Here is a 12932-nt window from a genome sequence, read left to right on the forward strand (position 1 = left end):
GAAAAGGACTCAATAAAATTCCCATCCTGAGGCTATGGAAATAAATATTAGCATTTTATTATAAGCAGATCCCATGTTTTAGTTCAATGAACAAAGAGTGACCTTACTTGGCAACTGGCTGTCCTTTGCAAGTATCTCCAGAAAGAAGGACTTCAGAAACAAAAATCTCTTCATTTTTACTAGACTCTATCAACCTACAACTGGCTGATGGTTAATAGCCCTAGAAAACTGGTAAATCCCGTCAATTATGTTAGGGTCAATTCAGTCAATTGTCTTGGAGGGTTCACTGGGCAGTCACCCTGCCTAAAGTTGGACGCTCAATAGATACTCGAATGAGGGTTATGTTTGTTTGTTTTTGCTGAGATTTTCATAAATGGTTTTCCATACAAAAATGATTGTTTTCACATTCTAGCTCTGAGACTTGACTGCTCATTTTTCTGCACATTGGAGAACGTCTTGCCTGTGTTGTCCTGTACTCTCTGCTTACCTCGTGCACTGGGGGAGACCTTCTACGTCACACACACCTTCTTTGGGGGTCTCAGCTTTTATAAAAACCTGTCAACCTTACCCTCCCTTCAGCTGAATGTAGAAGTCAATGTGTTGGCTTTCTGGGGCCTGTTTTCTTGATACTCTTTTATTTCTGCACCAGACCTAGACCACGTTGTTTTTGTTTTTGTTTCCCTACATTGAAATTACTTTTCTGAACTCAGTTTGTATAACATGCCCTAGTTACACCTTGAAGAAATGCTACAACTGGTCTCATGCATATTATTGGGTTTACTATAAGAATATTGATGAAGGTAACAGGGTATTATTACATGAAAGAGAAACTTCTTTATAAAGATCTATCCAGGGGCGCCTGGGTGGCACAGTCGGTTAAGCGTCCGACTTCAGCCAGGTCACGATCTTGCAGTCCGGGAGTTCGAGCCCCGCGTCAGGCTCTGGGCTGATGGCTCAGAGCCTGGAGCCTGTTTCCGATTCTGTGTCTCCCTCTCTCTCTGCCCCTCCTCCGTTCATGCTCTGTCTCTCTCTGTCCCAAAAATAAATAAACGTTGAAAAAAAATTTAAAAAAATAAAAAAAAATAAAAAATAAAGATCTATCCATAGGAGACATTTGTTTCAGATTTTGGATACTGAGAATTAAAAAGATTTTGCTTATGGTTCCCTTTTTGTAGTGGCTGCTAAAAAGCTCAGAGTCAAATTTTTGGACCACCTCAAGCAAGCACACATGATTTTAGGGCATGTGTTTTATGCACTAATTTCACTGATAGCTTTATTGTTATCTTTCTACCATTATTTTTCTACAAATTCAGTTTCTACTCGTTATCTTATTTCATTGTACATATTTTTGGACTTTAAATCCTTTAGGACTAGATTTGGTAAAAATAAAGAAATAACTCAGAACTAACTACATTTTTTTGGAGGGGGAGTTTAGAATTTTTTAACATTTATTTATTTTTGAGAGAGAGAGAGAGAGAGAAAGAGAGACAGAGCACGTGCAGGGGAGGGGCAGAGAGAGAGGGAGACACAGAACCTGAAGCAGGCTCCAGGCTCTGAGCGGTCAGTACAGAGCCGCTGCAGGGCTCAAACCCACGAACTGGGAGTCAGGACGTGAGCTGAAGTCGGAGGCTTAAGGGATGAAGCCACCAGCTGCCTCTTTTTAGGGGGTTAGAGCTAATGGAAATGTGCACAGGGTGCAATCTCAGTGGCAGGAGGTGACTCCACCGTTCATGGCAGTGGTTGGGCCTTAAACAGCTTGGCAGGGAGCAGACTGTGACCCTCACAAAAAGGGACAGGAGTAGAAGGACAATAAAATCGCAGGTGCTGGGTGACAGCAGATAACGTAAGAACCAGCCTCCCTCCTCAATAGAAAACTTTCTAGAAATAACTGGAGGTGGAGCTTTCCAGTGGGAGGTGCTGAAATTGTAGGTGGGAAAAGGAGTCAGGGGTTTACACATAATTGCTGTTTGCACAGATTTATTTTAAGCCCCAAATTGGAGTGGCCTAAAGAGACAAAAGTTAGGTTGCAAATGAAGTAATTCATGATGAATTTTGAGGGAAACCCTGTCTTCACCAATCTGCTATGATTGATGACTGAAACGCCAGGATTTAAACTTATCCCTGAGAACGAAGGTTGTGTCTTTTCAGGAGTCTTTTGTTAACGATCAGGTGGGTCTGAGGTAACAGATTTGCTGTGGGAATCAGCCCATCAGATTGTTTCACGTCTGAGAGGGGCCATGAAAGAAAATGTGGTAGAGGACGGTGTGAATCTTCCCCCGTGTCGGACATGGGCCAAGGCAGGGGAGGTGGGAGGCGGTCCGGCACTGGAGGAGAGAAGACACGCCATGAGAACAGAACACAGAATTTTTAGTATCTGGCTTAAAAACCATTCTAGAACGGAGAAGGCTAGAGGTTGCATGCCAGGGAAGGTAGTCCTCAATTTTGACTTATTTCTGCTAACAGTGCTCAACCTCACTTTCACTGACGGTGATGCTCACTTAGGTCAACTCGTTACTGTCTTCCCCCGCTCCTTTATTTCCCCTACCTTTTTTTATAGGAGGTTCTGGGACCTCATGGCTATTTTTGCCCCTACTGACAACACTTTGGGATCCCACACAAACACTAACAGTAGCCAAAGCACAAAGATGTCTTTCCTGCCTCTGCACCAAGCACCACCTCTCCTTCCCGGTTGTGGTTCTTCTCAAGAAGAGTTGGACTCAACATGCCTGAGAGTTTTCTTTACCTGCCCTGGTGGCGGGAACAGTATTTCCTAGGTTTGTCCCTATACCGGCCACCTCTATGGGAATCTAAGACCCAGACCTCCCCACCTGAAAGCTGAGGGAGGCATCCTTAGTCACGCTGCTATGGGCTTGGTTCCCTGGGTACTTCCTTGGAGTCACCCTGTGCCCCTGCCTGGATGCCCTGAGTCCCACCCCAGCTCACACACCTAGCTCTACACTTGTCAGGATGGGCCCACAAGAATGCCCCCAGAACCCCATGGAGACTTGGGAGTCACACTACCCTTGGTCTTTTCTGCTTTCAGCCCCTTGTCCCTGGGACTCAGATACTAGTCCATGAAGTCTGACAGACTACCCATATCAGAACAGGCACAGATTTTTCTCCAAATAAGAGCTTGAGCTCCACAATCAGTTCTCCCTGACGGAAGACTTGCGTTTTCCTTTGAAGCCTTAACTACAGGATATAGGCCCAGCTCTGGTGATGTATAGGAACCATGAATCAGAGCCACAGGCAACTCCATTTTCCCAAGGGCTAAGAGGGATGTACTTCTGGCCCTGCGTTGCAGGACTGATGTTGGCCAAATGCACTGACCACAGCATTCCCCAATATGTGGCCAGTCCTACCTCGAGCTTTCATTTTTTGTAAATCAATTTGCCAACTTCTTATCGTGTGTTATATAAGTGGCTAAGAGTCCTTAAAATCCTAGCAATCTGATGTGTGGGTCATACACATGTTCTCTAAGTAGTGTCAGAAGTCCAGCTATTCAGAAAGGAAATCTGTTTATTTGTAATTATTTGTAAATGAGTCCCCGAGGTCCTGGAAAGGCATATATTAACTTTAGAGGACAATGGGCAGAGGCTGGGCACATCCACGAGATACTCTTAGCATCGAACAGCAATGAAAGCTCTTGCTGAATTATTATCTCACTTTCTGCTTTCCGATGGTCTCAAATGGTTCTGTTTCTCTGAGAAAGTAATTAAGTTGTCATTAGTATTTAATGATTATGGTTTCATTTTTGCTCCTTTGACTCCTAAGCCTCTGGTGATGTGGTCTTGCCCAGTTACTGCTGACACAGAGTCTAGAGTGTTCAAAGTCTGAGGAGTTTCTCTTATGAATTTGAACATGGGTTGTCCGCATTGCTGGGAACTCAGGAAAGCCAGGCGTTCTCTATGAAGGGGCACCAGACTATTTCCTCGAATGACAACAGAGCTAAAGCAATGACTCTGTAGGAGTCTCACCTTTGGGATGTTCTGGAAAGCAACTGATACTAGTCCATCAAGTGACAAGCTGCCTGAAAAGTGGAGGAACGCGGTGGTCATTCAGTATCCTTTCGGGCTTCCTGCAATCTTCTGACTCTAATAGTGGAAGAATTCTCATGAGTCATTATTATTTAAATGATGGAAACTGTTGCGTGTTATTTGAGGAAATAAAGCGTATCAGCGGGGTATTAGTAATACATTGTCTCTAAAATTCCATCTGTTAAATGCGCAGTTAACATTTCTTTTATAGTTGGCATTTGTCAGGAATTCTCTGCAGGTACCTGTAGTAAGTATGCATTTGATGTAGTACAAACCCATTAACTGTAACTTATTGTTACCTGGGATTTAGATGCATCAGTATTCACACGATGTCCCTTGAAAATAATACTGGGATTCAATTCCAAATCCTATCCTAGAGGATTCAATTAAAAAATAACTAAATTAATAAATTTATAAATAAAATTAAATAATTTTTATCAAATTACTAAATAATTTAAATAAAATTAATTAATTAAATAATAATAAATTAAAAGATAATTTATAATCCCACAGTTTATGGGGAACAGGGAGGGCTGATCCTGGGTTCCAGAAAGCCCTTTGTTTGCTCAACACTGTGAAGATTATGTTTGAAGGGAGAAGATGGAAATGGGGCAAGAATGATTTTCTCTACGTAATAAAGTGGGGGGGGGGTGGCGGAGGTTGAGGAAGGAAGCCAGGAGTGGCCTGGTGGGGAGGACAGAACCTTGGAGATTCACCTGTTCAATGAAGAGTTTTAGAGTGGTTTCTTTTGCAGTGTGGGGTTGATCTTTCTTTTCCATTTCTCCTGTGAAACCTTCAGAAAAGTCTTTAGTTGTAAAAACTAATGTTTTTAGTCCGAGCACAATGTTTCTGGGACTTGTGAAGATGCCGAGTTGAGAAATGAGGTTGGCACAAAGCGGAAGGGACGACGCACGGGTACCGCTGAGCCTTAGGCACGTCTCAGAACAGGTGATGGCACCTTGTTCTGTGATCTGTTGCTGCTGCTGCCGTCTGTTGGGGGGGCTCCCAGGGGGGCAGGAGGCCAGAGGTGCCGCCTAGGCTGTCCCACCATTGCTCGGGACCCGGCTGGTGGTTTCGGCCAGCCGAGCCTCAGACTTCTCCCCTTGCAATTTCAGCCGCTCCGCATCCCTCAAGGCGCTTCTCCAGCAATCTTTCGAATTGCTTTTGCATATGGGCTAGTCAGACATTCAAGCTCTACTTCTAACTTCAAACAGGTCACACTGTGGATGCACATATGAATGTCCCGACGAAGCAACAGTCTAGGAAGTCTCATTACAGCTCTGATTTTGACTCCCTGATGATTGTACTTCGAACGGGAAGTGATTTCTGGCTCTGCCTTAGCTGCCTTGGAACGTCACTCATGAGCTGCCCTGAACACACCGCAAAGCTGCGAGTTGTTTTCTTGTTTGTTTCGTCAAAGCTGCACCTGTTTTCTGTACTGAAAATAGTGCCCCATGGATCTAAAGCCAAACCCAAGCCCGAGGCAGGAAATAAACAAACCAACAAGACAACCACAAAAGACACTGTTACTCTGGTGGTGAGTTTGTGTTGTCAATTTTTTCCAGTTATCAGATCTTGCAAGTTGTATTTTCTTTTCTAGTTCAACATGTATGTTTCACTTAATTATGGTGGGTAATTACCGTCTATTTTGCCTGTGGGCAAGTTCTTGAGCGGACATTGTATCTTCACTTCTCTTGAGTACAAACCAGGAGTGGAATGGCCAGGTCACGTGACAACCCCATGTTTCACATTTCGAGGAGCTGATTGTTTTCCAGAGTGTCTCCATCTTTTACATTTTCACCAGCGACATAGGAGGGTTTCAGTTTCTCCACGTCCCTGCCAACATTTGTCATCCATCTTTCGTTATAGCTTTCCAGTAGGTGTGAACTGGGGTCTAATTTTGGTTTCGGTTTGCATTTCCCTGATGGCTAGTAATGTTGACCATCTTTTTATGTGCTTATTGACCACTTATGTATCTTCTTTTAGGAATTTTTTTTTTCAAAATTGTTTAAATTGGCTTGCCTCTTTATTATTAAGTTTTAAGAGTTTTTTATGTGTTCCGTAAACAAGTCTCTTATTCAATATATGATATGCAAAATGGGTCAGGAAGTGTTTCTTTGTTTCTTCTTCTATGTTTTTGGAAGCGCTTGTACTTTGGAACACTTTGACTTTGGAATGCTTTGGAACTGGTATCAGTTCTTCAAATATGTGATAGAATTCATCCGTGAAGCCACTTGGTCCCAGGCTTTTTATTGTGGGAAGTGTTTTTGACTACTAATTCAATCTCTTTACTGATTATGGGTCTATTAGATTTTCTATTTCTTTTGGGTCTTTTGGTAGTCTGTAGGTCTCCTACAATGTGTCCATTTCATGTATGTTGTCTGATTTGTTGGCAGGCAGTTGTCCATAGTATACCTTTTTTTTTTTTTTAAAGCTTATTTATTTATTTTCAGAAAGAGAGACTGTGTGAGTGTGAGTGGGGGAGGGGCAGAGAGAGAGAATATCCCACGGAGGCTCCACACTGTTAGCTTGGAGTCCGATGTGGGGCTCAGACCCACCAACCATGAGATTGTGACCTGAGTGGAAATCAAGAGACGGACACTTAACTGACTGAGCCACCCAGGCACCCCCATAGTATTCCTTTACAATTATTTTTATTTATGTATTGGTAGCGATATTTCCTCTTTTATGTTTAAAAAAATTTTTTTTAAGTTTATTTATTTATTTTGAGAGGGAGGAAGAGCACAAGTAGGGGAGGGGCAGAGAGAAGGAGAGACAGAATCCTAAGCAGGCTCACGCCATCAGCACAGAGATGCAGGGCTTGAACCCACGAAGTGTGAGATCATGACCTGAGCCGAGATCAAGAGTCGCTTAACCGACTGGGCCACTCAGGTGCCCCTTTCTTTTATGTTTTTATTAATTTGAATCTTCTCTTTTCTTCTTTCTTTCTTTTTTTCTTAATTTTTTTTTTTAACGTTTATTTATTTTTGAGACAGAGAGAGCCAGAGCATGAACAGGGAGGGCAGAGAGAGGGAGACACAGAATCTGAAACACACTCCAGGCTCTGAGCTGTCGGCAAAGAGCCTGACGCGGGGCTCGAACTCACGGATCGTGAGATCATGACCTGAGCCGAAGTCGGACGCTTAACCGACTGAGCCACCCAGGTGCCCTCTTCTTTCTTAATCTAGGTCAAGTTTCACCAATATTTTTGATCTTTTCAAAGAACCAACGTTTGGTTTCACAGACTTATTGTTCTTACACTGTTTTATTTATTTCACTACTAATCCTTATTTCCTTTCTTCTGCTTGCTTTGTGCTGTTTTTTCTTCTTTTTCTAGGGACAGAAGGTGAAAGATAGGTTGTGGATTTAAGATCTTTTTTCTTGTTTTTACGTAGGCCTTTGCAGTTGTGAATTCCACCCCCCACCTGGCCACCCGAAGCGCCCTGCCCTACAAGTCAGCTGGGGTGAAGGTGGTCAGAGCCCCTGAGCATTCCTGGCATGCTGTGACTGGGAGTCAGCCTCTGCCTGTCTGTCTGAGGAGGAGGGACCAGGTGGGGGAAGGGAGCCCTGACCTCTCAGCTGTTCTCAGCAGGAATTTAGCTTTTTCATCTTACAGTTGGTGGGGATGAGAAATGCTGGCAGACTGCCTCTCCTGGTGAGATACTACAATCCTTCTTTAGGAGTCGAGGAGGAAGGGAGACCTGTCTTCTCGGCCTCATCCGCCCAGAGTGGGGCTTCTATCAAACTTAGCTGGCAGAGGGCTGGGAGTGGGTGGGTTATAGCTCAAGTGCACACTGTCATTCTTCCTATAAGTTTCAGGAGATTTTCTTGACTAAATCGTGATTCATTTGCTGTATGCCCTTGGGAAATTCCCAGAGACTTAAAAGTTAGAAGAATAATTTTCATGAACTTTGCTTGGGTTGGGTCCATGGAGGTGCATATGTTTTCATCCCAGAAATGGAACTCCAGAAACTGCTTTTTAGAATTTTCATTTTGCTTTAAGATTGTATAAAATATTTATAACCTTCCAAAGTCAAATCTACAGAACAAGATATCTTCAAAAAAGGACTAACTTATGATCCCTCTACCCTATTTCATCCTTCATTCTTTGGAAACCATTAAAATGTTCTTCCTGGGGCGCCTGGGTGGCTCAGTCGGTTAAATGTCCAACTCTTAATTTTGGCTCAGGACATGATCTCATGGTCGTTGACATCGAGCCCCACGTCGGGCTCCATGCTGACAGCTGGGAGCCTGCTTGGGATTCTCTTTCTCTCTCTCTCTCTCTGCCCTTCCCTGCTCTCTCGCTCTCTCTCAAAATAAATAAACTTTAAGAAAGTGTTCTTTTTTGTTTTAAATGTGTAAGTGAATATGTTCTCCAGAAAGTTTTATATTTTTGTTCTCAAGGTTGTCTTTATACTATATATAAAACATTTAGTGCTCTCTTTTTTGGTTATTGCCTATTTTTTTCCCCACTAGGAGCAATATTGAAATTAGCCAGTGTCCTCATATTTTCTCTTCTCTTCATCTCCATACCATCTGATTTGATGTAGTGTCGTTTTACTACTTAATGCCTAGAAATGAAGTTACTCTACTGTCATATACTCTGGCCATTCTTCCATCAAGCTTCGATGGCTGTAACATAACCAGACTGCATTACTAAATACTATTCTATCTCACAGCCATTATCGAGTATTACGTCAATGTATCCCCTCCATATTGGTAGTCTGAAGCTAATTATGTAATAAATTGACAGGGAGAATTTGTCAAAACCATATTCCTGGAATTCAAAGCCATCAGTACATGGTTCTTAAACTTGAAGATCCATTTAGTGGAATACAAAACTCTTGGCTTGAATTTTCCTTTTTGCATATTTTAAAATATCATGCCATTGTCTTCTAGCCTACGGTGTTGCTCCTGAAAAGTGAGATGGCAACTGATTTTCTTTACTTTCTTACTGACTGACTTGGTATTTTTGCTGAATACCCAAAGGTTTTCTTTCTTTCCTTTTGAAGACTGTGTTCCTGGAATACATGTCAGTATTGACAGCTGTGGGCCAATATTCTCAAGTATCCAGGTTAGGCTCAAGTCTTTTTTCATTCAGGAAAATTTGCTTAAATTACAGATTTATTTGTTCTCATCCATTACTTATTTCTTTGGGGACTCCTATGTGTATATTGGGTCTTCCCTTTCGCCTTCAAAAATGACATTTTTGGTTTTAAAAATATTTGTTCTTTCAATTTTATAACGCTCTTTTAGGGCATTTTGTATTGTGTTTATTCCAGTTTGCATGATTTTTCTTTATTTTGAAAAAAATGTTCAAATAAGTAACTAAATAAATGTAGTTTTTGAGTTCCGACAACTTCTTCAAATATTCCTTTTTTCCAATCACTTTATTTCCACATTTTTCCAATTCTGATTTATGCTATTCTTTAATACTTTCTACAATTATGTTAATTTTTTTTTAGTTCATATGGAGACATTAGGTAACAGTTTTATTTGCTCTCTGGGCATGTTTTTCTTTCATTGATTGTAAGGATATTCTTCCTTCCCTTGCTTCCTCCCTCACTTTTTTCTTTCTTTGTAATAATAATAACATTGTATAGAAATTGACTATGATTCTTTCCTGTTGCTCATTTTTTTTCTTTTTTTGAGAGAGAGAGAGAGAGAGAGAGAGAGAGAGAGATCGTGCATGGTGGAGGGGGGGCGGGGGAGGCGCAGAGGTGGGGAGAAAGAGCAAGAGAGAGGAAAAAATCTTAAGCTGTCAGCATGGAGTCTGACACAGGGCTCCATCCCACAACCCTGAGATCATGACCGAGCCGAAATCAAGAGTCAGCTGCTCAACCAACTGAGCCACCCAGGCGCCCCTGTGTCGCTCATTTTTAAGTGATAGGAGTTTTTCTGTACTTTTAAGAAGGCAGGGGTGGGCCAGGATATATTTCTAGCTTCATAGCTCTAAAGCTCCTTGGTCTGTTCTTTCTATGAAATAATTAAGACATGGCCTATTCTCTGAGCTCTGTTTCCTCTGCTCTCTTTCCCCCCATGTTTATCCGGATTTCTCTTTTCTTTGCCCTGATGTCCTGCAACCTAGATTGTCATCGATTTCTCCTTAGTGAGAGGTCTGCTCTAGAAGTGAGCTCAGGATTACAAGTTTTGTGAATTCCAAGGACCAAGACCATTTTGGCACCTGCTGACCTTTCCTCAGGCTCCCTTGCTCTCCTCCATGAATGAAATTTGTAGACTCCTCTGACAGTCTTTTCATGCTTAGACAGTACCTGCTGGTGATTTTGGATCCCCCTTTTCTCAGGGTACTCGGATACCCCATTTTGCTCTTTCCATTTCCTCCCACATGAGTGCAGATGCCAAGTGGGTCTTATCATTGGTGGTGGTTCTTCCCCACCTCTCATATTTTGGGGTTCTTATCAGCTAGTTTTATTGTGGATCCTTATATTATTTTGATACATTCTTACAACATACCCTCATATTTTTAGATCCTTATTCTTTGGTAGTGTGGTTTTACCTAAGAGATCACCATATGAATAAGTATGTGGCTGCCTTGAGCTGCTTAGACCACGCCTAGTAATCATTCTGTACTTTTAAGGCTTGATGTGAATCACAGAATGCTGCTTCTGACAGCACAACAGACAGACTATCTAGGGTTTTACTCACAGTGGGAAGGCCTCTGAATTCGCTTAAACCTGATGAGCTGGTTTATCTAAAGTTCGTTGTATTTGAACTTTATCTCTGAGCCACTTCTAAAGAGCTTCAGAAGGGAGAAACAAGAGTTTAGGATCATTCCATCTCTGTGGTAAAAAAATATTTTCCAACCTAGTAAATTAATGTTCTTACCCTATGAAATTCTTAGCCTTTTGAAATCACTGGTTTTTAAATAACCATGCCTTGATCCTCTATTACAAGTACAATCTGCAAAATTCTTAACTGTAAAGGTATTTGATGATCTACTTTCAAGATAAGTCTAAAGCTATAAGCAAATCTCATCTATATGAGGAAAGAAATCACAGTTGAGTCATGGTCAATGTTTCATGATCAGAACAGAGGCTTGGAATTTGCAGTGAGTTCCCAAAGTCAGTTTTTGGTTTTTTTTTTTAAATATGTGTATGGGTTTAAAAACAGTGAATATTTTACTGAACTGCTCTTGTATAAATCTGGGGCATATCCTACTTTAGGAAGTTGTTCTGTAGTAAAATACAAGACTTGGAGCTATTTAAAAAAAGACAATGCCCTAGTATTGCTGAAAGTTTCACTTGCTCAGGGACAGAATAATTGATGGGATTTAAAAAGTCGCAGTCATGGCTTTGACATTTCTAGTTTCTCTGGTCCAACTGTTAATTACTGTAAATGTTTAGGTTTTTCTGTGCATTTCCTCATCAACAAGTAAAAGCTTTGATCTCTATTCCATGTGGAATCACATGGGTAGAGAGAAGAAATGGGATATATTGAAATAAAACAGAAAAGAGAAATTATAAAAATATTTGCTTCTGTGTGTTTTAAATTGTTGAGTTCACACATCACAAGAAATTTGGTTTCTTTGATGATTTAAACACTGGCAACTCAATAGTCTACAAATAGATTATTTCATTCCATTCAGTGTTTTGTAGAATTTTTTCCTTTAGAAATATTGAACAGGGGTGCTGTCTGGCTCAGTCAGAAGAGCATGTGACTCTTGATCCCTGGGTTGTGAGTTCGAGCCCCATGTTGGGTGTAGAGATTACTTAAATAAATAAAACTTAAAAAAAAACTAAAAAAATAAATACAAAGCAATTTCCAGCTTGGTCCCCAAATTATTTAGTGCCATGTCTCCCATGGTCCTGCTCTCTGTTGGAGCAGAGACTAAAGGGAAGTCAGGGGAAGTATGATTCATGATCTCTGCACCTCTGTGAGCTTCCGGCAACACAAGAAGGAATATGATGGTGAGCGGAGAGAAGCAAGGGTGCAAACGAATAGTTCCCCACTGAGGAAGTCCTGAGGCCCTCTTTTGAGATCACCTTCAACCTTGTGCCTTGGGAGTAGAAGTTTCCATTATATTCTCCACTTAGCACATTACCATCCATACACCAAGTAGGCATACAATGAATAAACGAATCAAAATGCTTCCCAGTCGGATAGAATTCAAATACTGCTTCCTCTATAAAGCCCGCCTTAATCCTTAGTCTGAAATCATCTCTAATGCTTCCCTTCTCTGACCACCCATGGAGTCCTGCATGAGGCATGTTTCTTGGTGTTGGCTAACTTCAGAGCTCACCCTAAAGGCTTTACCAAAGTATAAGGTTGTGGGGAATTCTGTTTCTCATTGGTGGCTGCTCCAATGTATTTATCCCATCCCAAAGACTCTTTTTACAGTATGACTGACCCACCCAGAGATGGGGCTGCTGGGGTTATAGTCCCTCCTCTGGAAACAGGACAAGATTTGTGACTATCTCAACTGGCCCAGTGGGGTATGACTGAAGGGATCCCATGTGACTTCTTAGGCTGGGTCACAGAAAGGTTCGAGCTCCTCTCCTTCTACGCCCTCCATGATGCTTACCTCAGAATCCAGAGCTATGATGTAAGGAAGCCTGGGACTGGCCAGATCTGTGACCCAAGGCCAGACTCAACCACTAGATGTATGTGAGTAAATCTTCCGGTGATTTCTGCCCCCAGACTTTGAGTGTTCCACCTGAGGCCGCAGGCATTGCGGAGGAAAGGCATGTCCAACACGTCCTGCCCCATTCCTGATGCGTGGACACTGTGAGAGAGGACAAAGGAGTATTGTTTTCAAGTCACTAAGTTTTCAGTGGATTCATTTTGCACCAATAAGTAGATAACCAGTACAAACATGAGGGTTCACGTGTAAATGTTTTTTCATTTTCTCCCCTTTTCCTACTCCTAACTCCTAAC

At 41.9% G+C, this 12932-nt stretch overlaps 1 long non-coding RNA gene across 2 annotated transcripts in view; it reads right to left on the reverse strand.

Annotated features, from left to right (window-relative positions):
- Positions 1 to 1466: 1466 nt before the first annotated feature.
- LOC113594749 (uncharacterized) overlaps positions 1467 to 12932 on the reverse strand; it is a 77303-nt gene continuing 65837 nt past the window's right edge. The window contains exons 5-7 of one of the 2 annotated variants that reach the window (XR_008292606.1): positions 12580 to 12780; positions 4337 to 4410; positions 1467 to 4030 (exon numbers count right to left, since the gene is read on the reverse strand). This is a non-coding gene — a long non-coding RNA (uncharacterized LOC113594749). Of the gene's footprint in view, positions 4411 to 12579; positions 12781 to 12932 lie in introns of both variants that reach the window. The other variant, XR_003415187.2, reaches the window with a different exon arrangement.

Source organism: Acinonyx jubatus, chromosome F2, assembly GCF_027475565.1.
Source record: "Acinonyx jubatus isolate Ajub_Pintada_27869175 chromosome F2, VMU_Ajub_asm_v1.0, whole genome shotgun sequence".
Lineage (NCBI taxonomy): Eukaryota > Metazoa > Chordata > Mammalia > Carnivora > Felidae > Acinonyx > Acinonyx jubatus.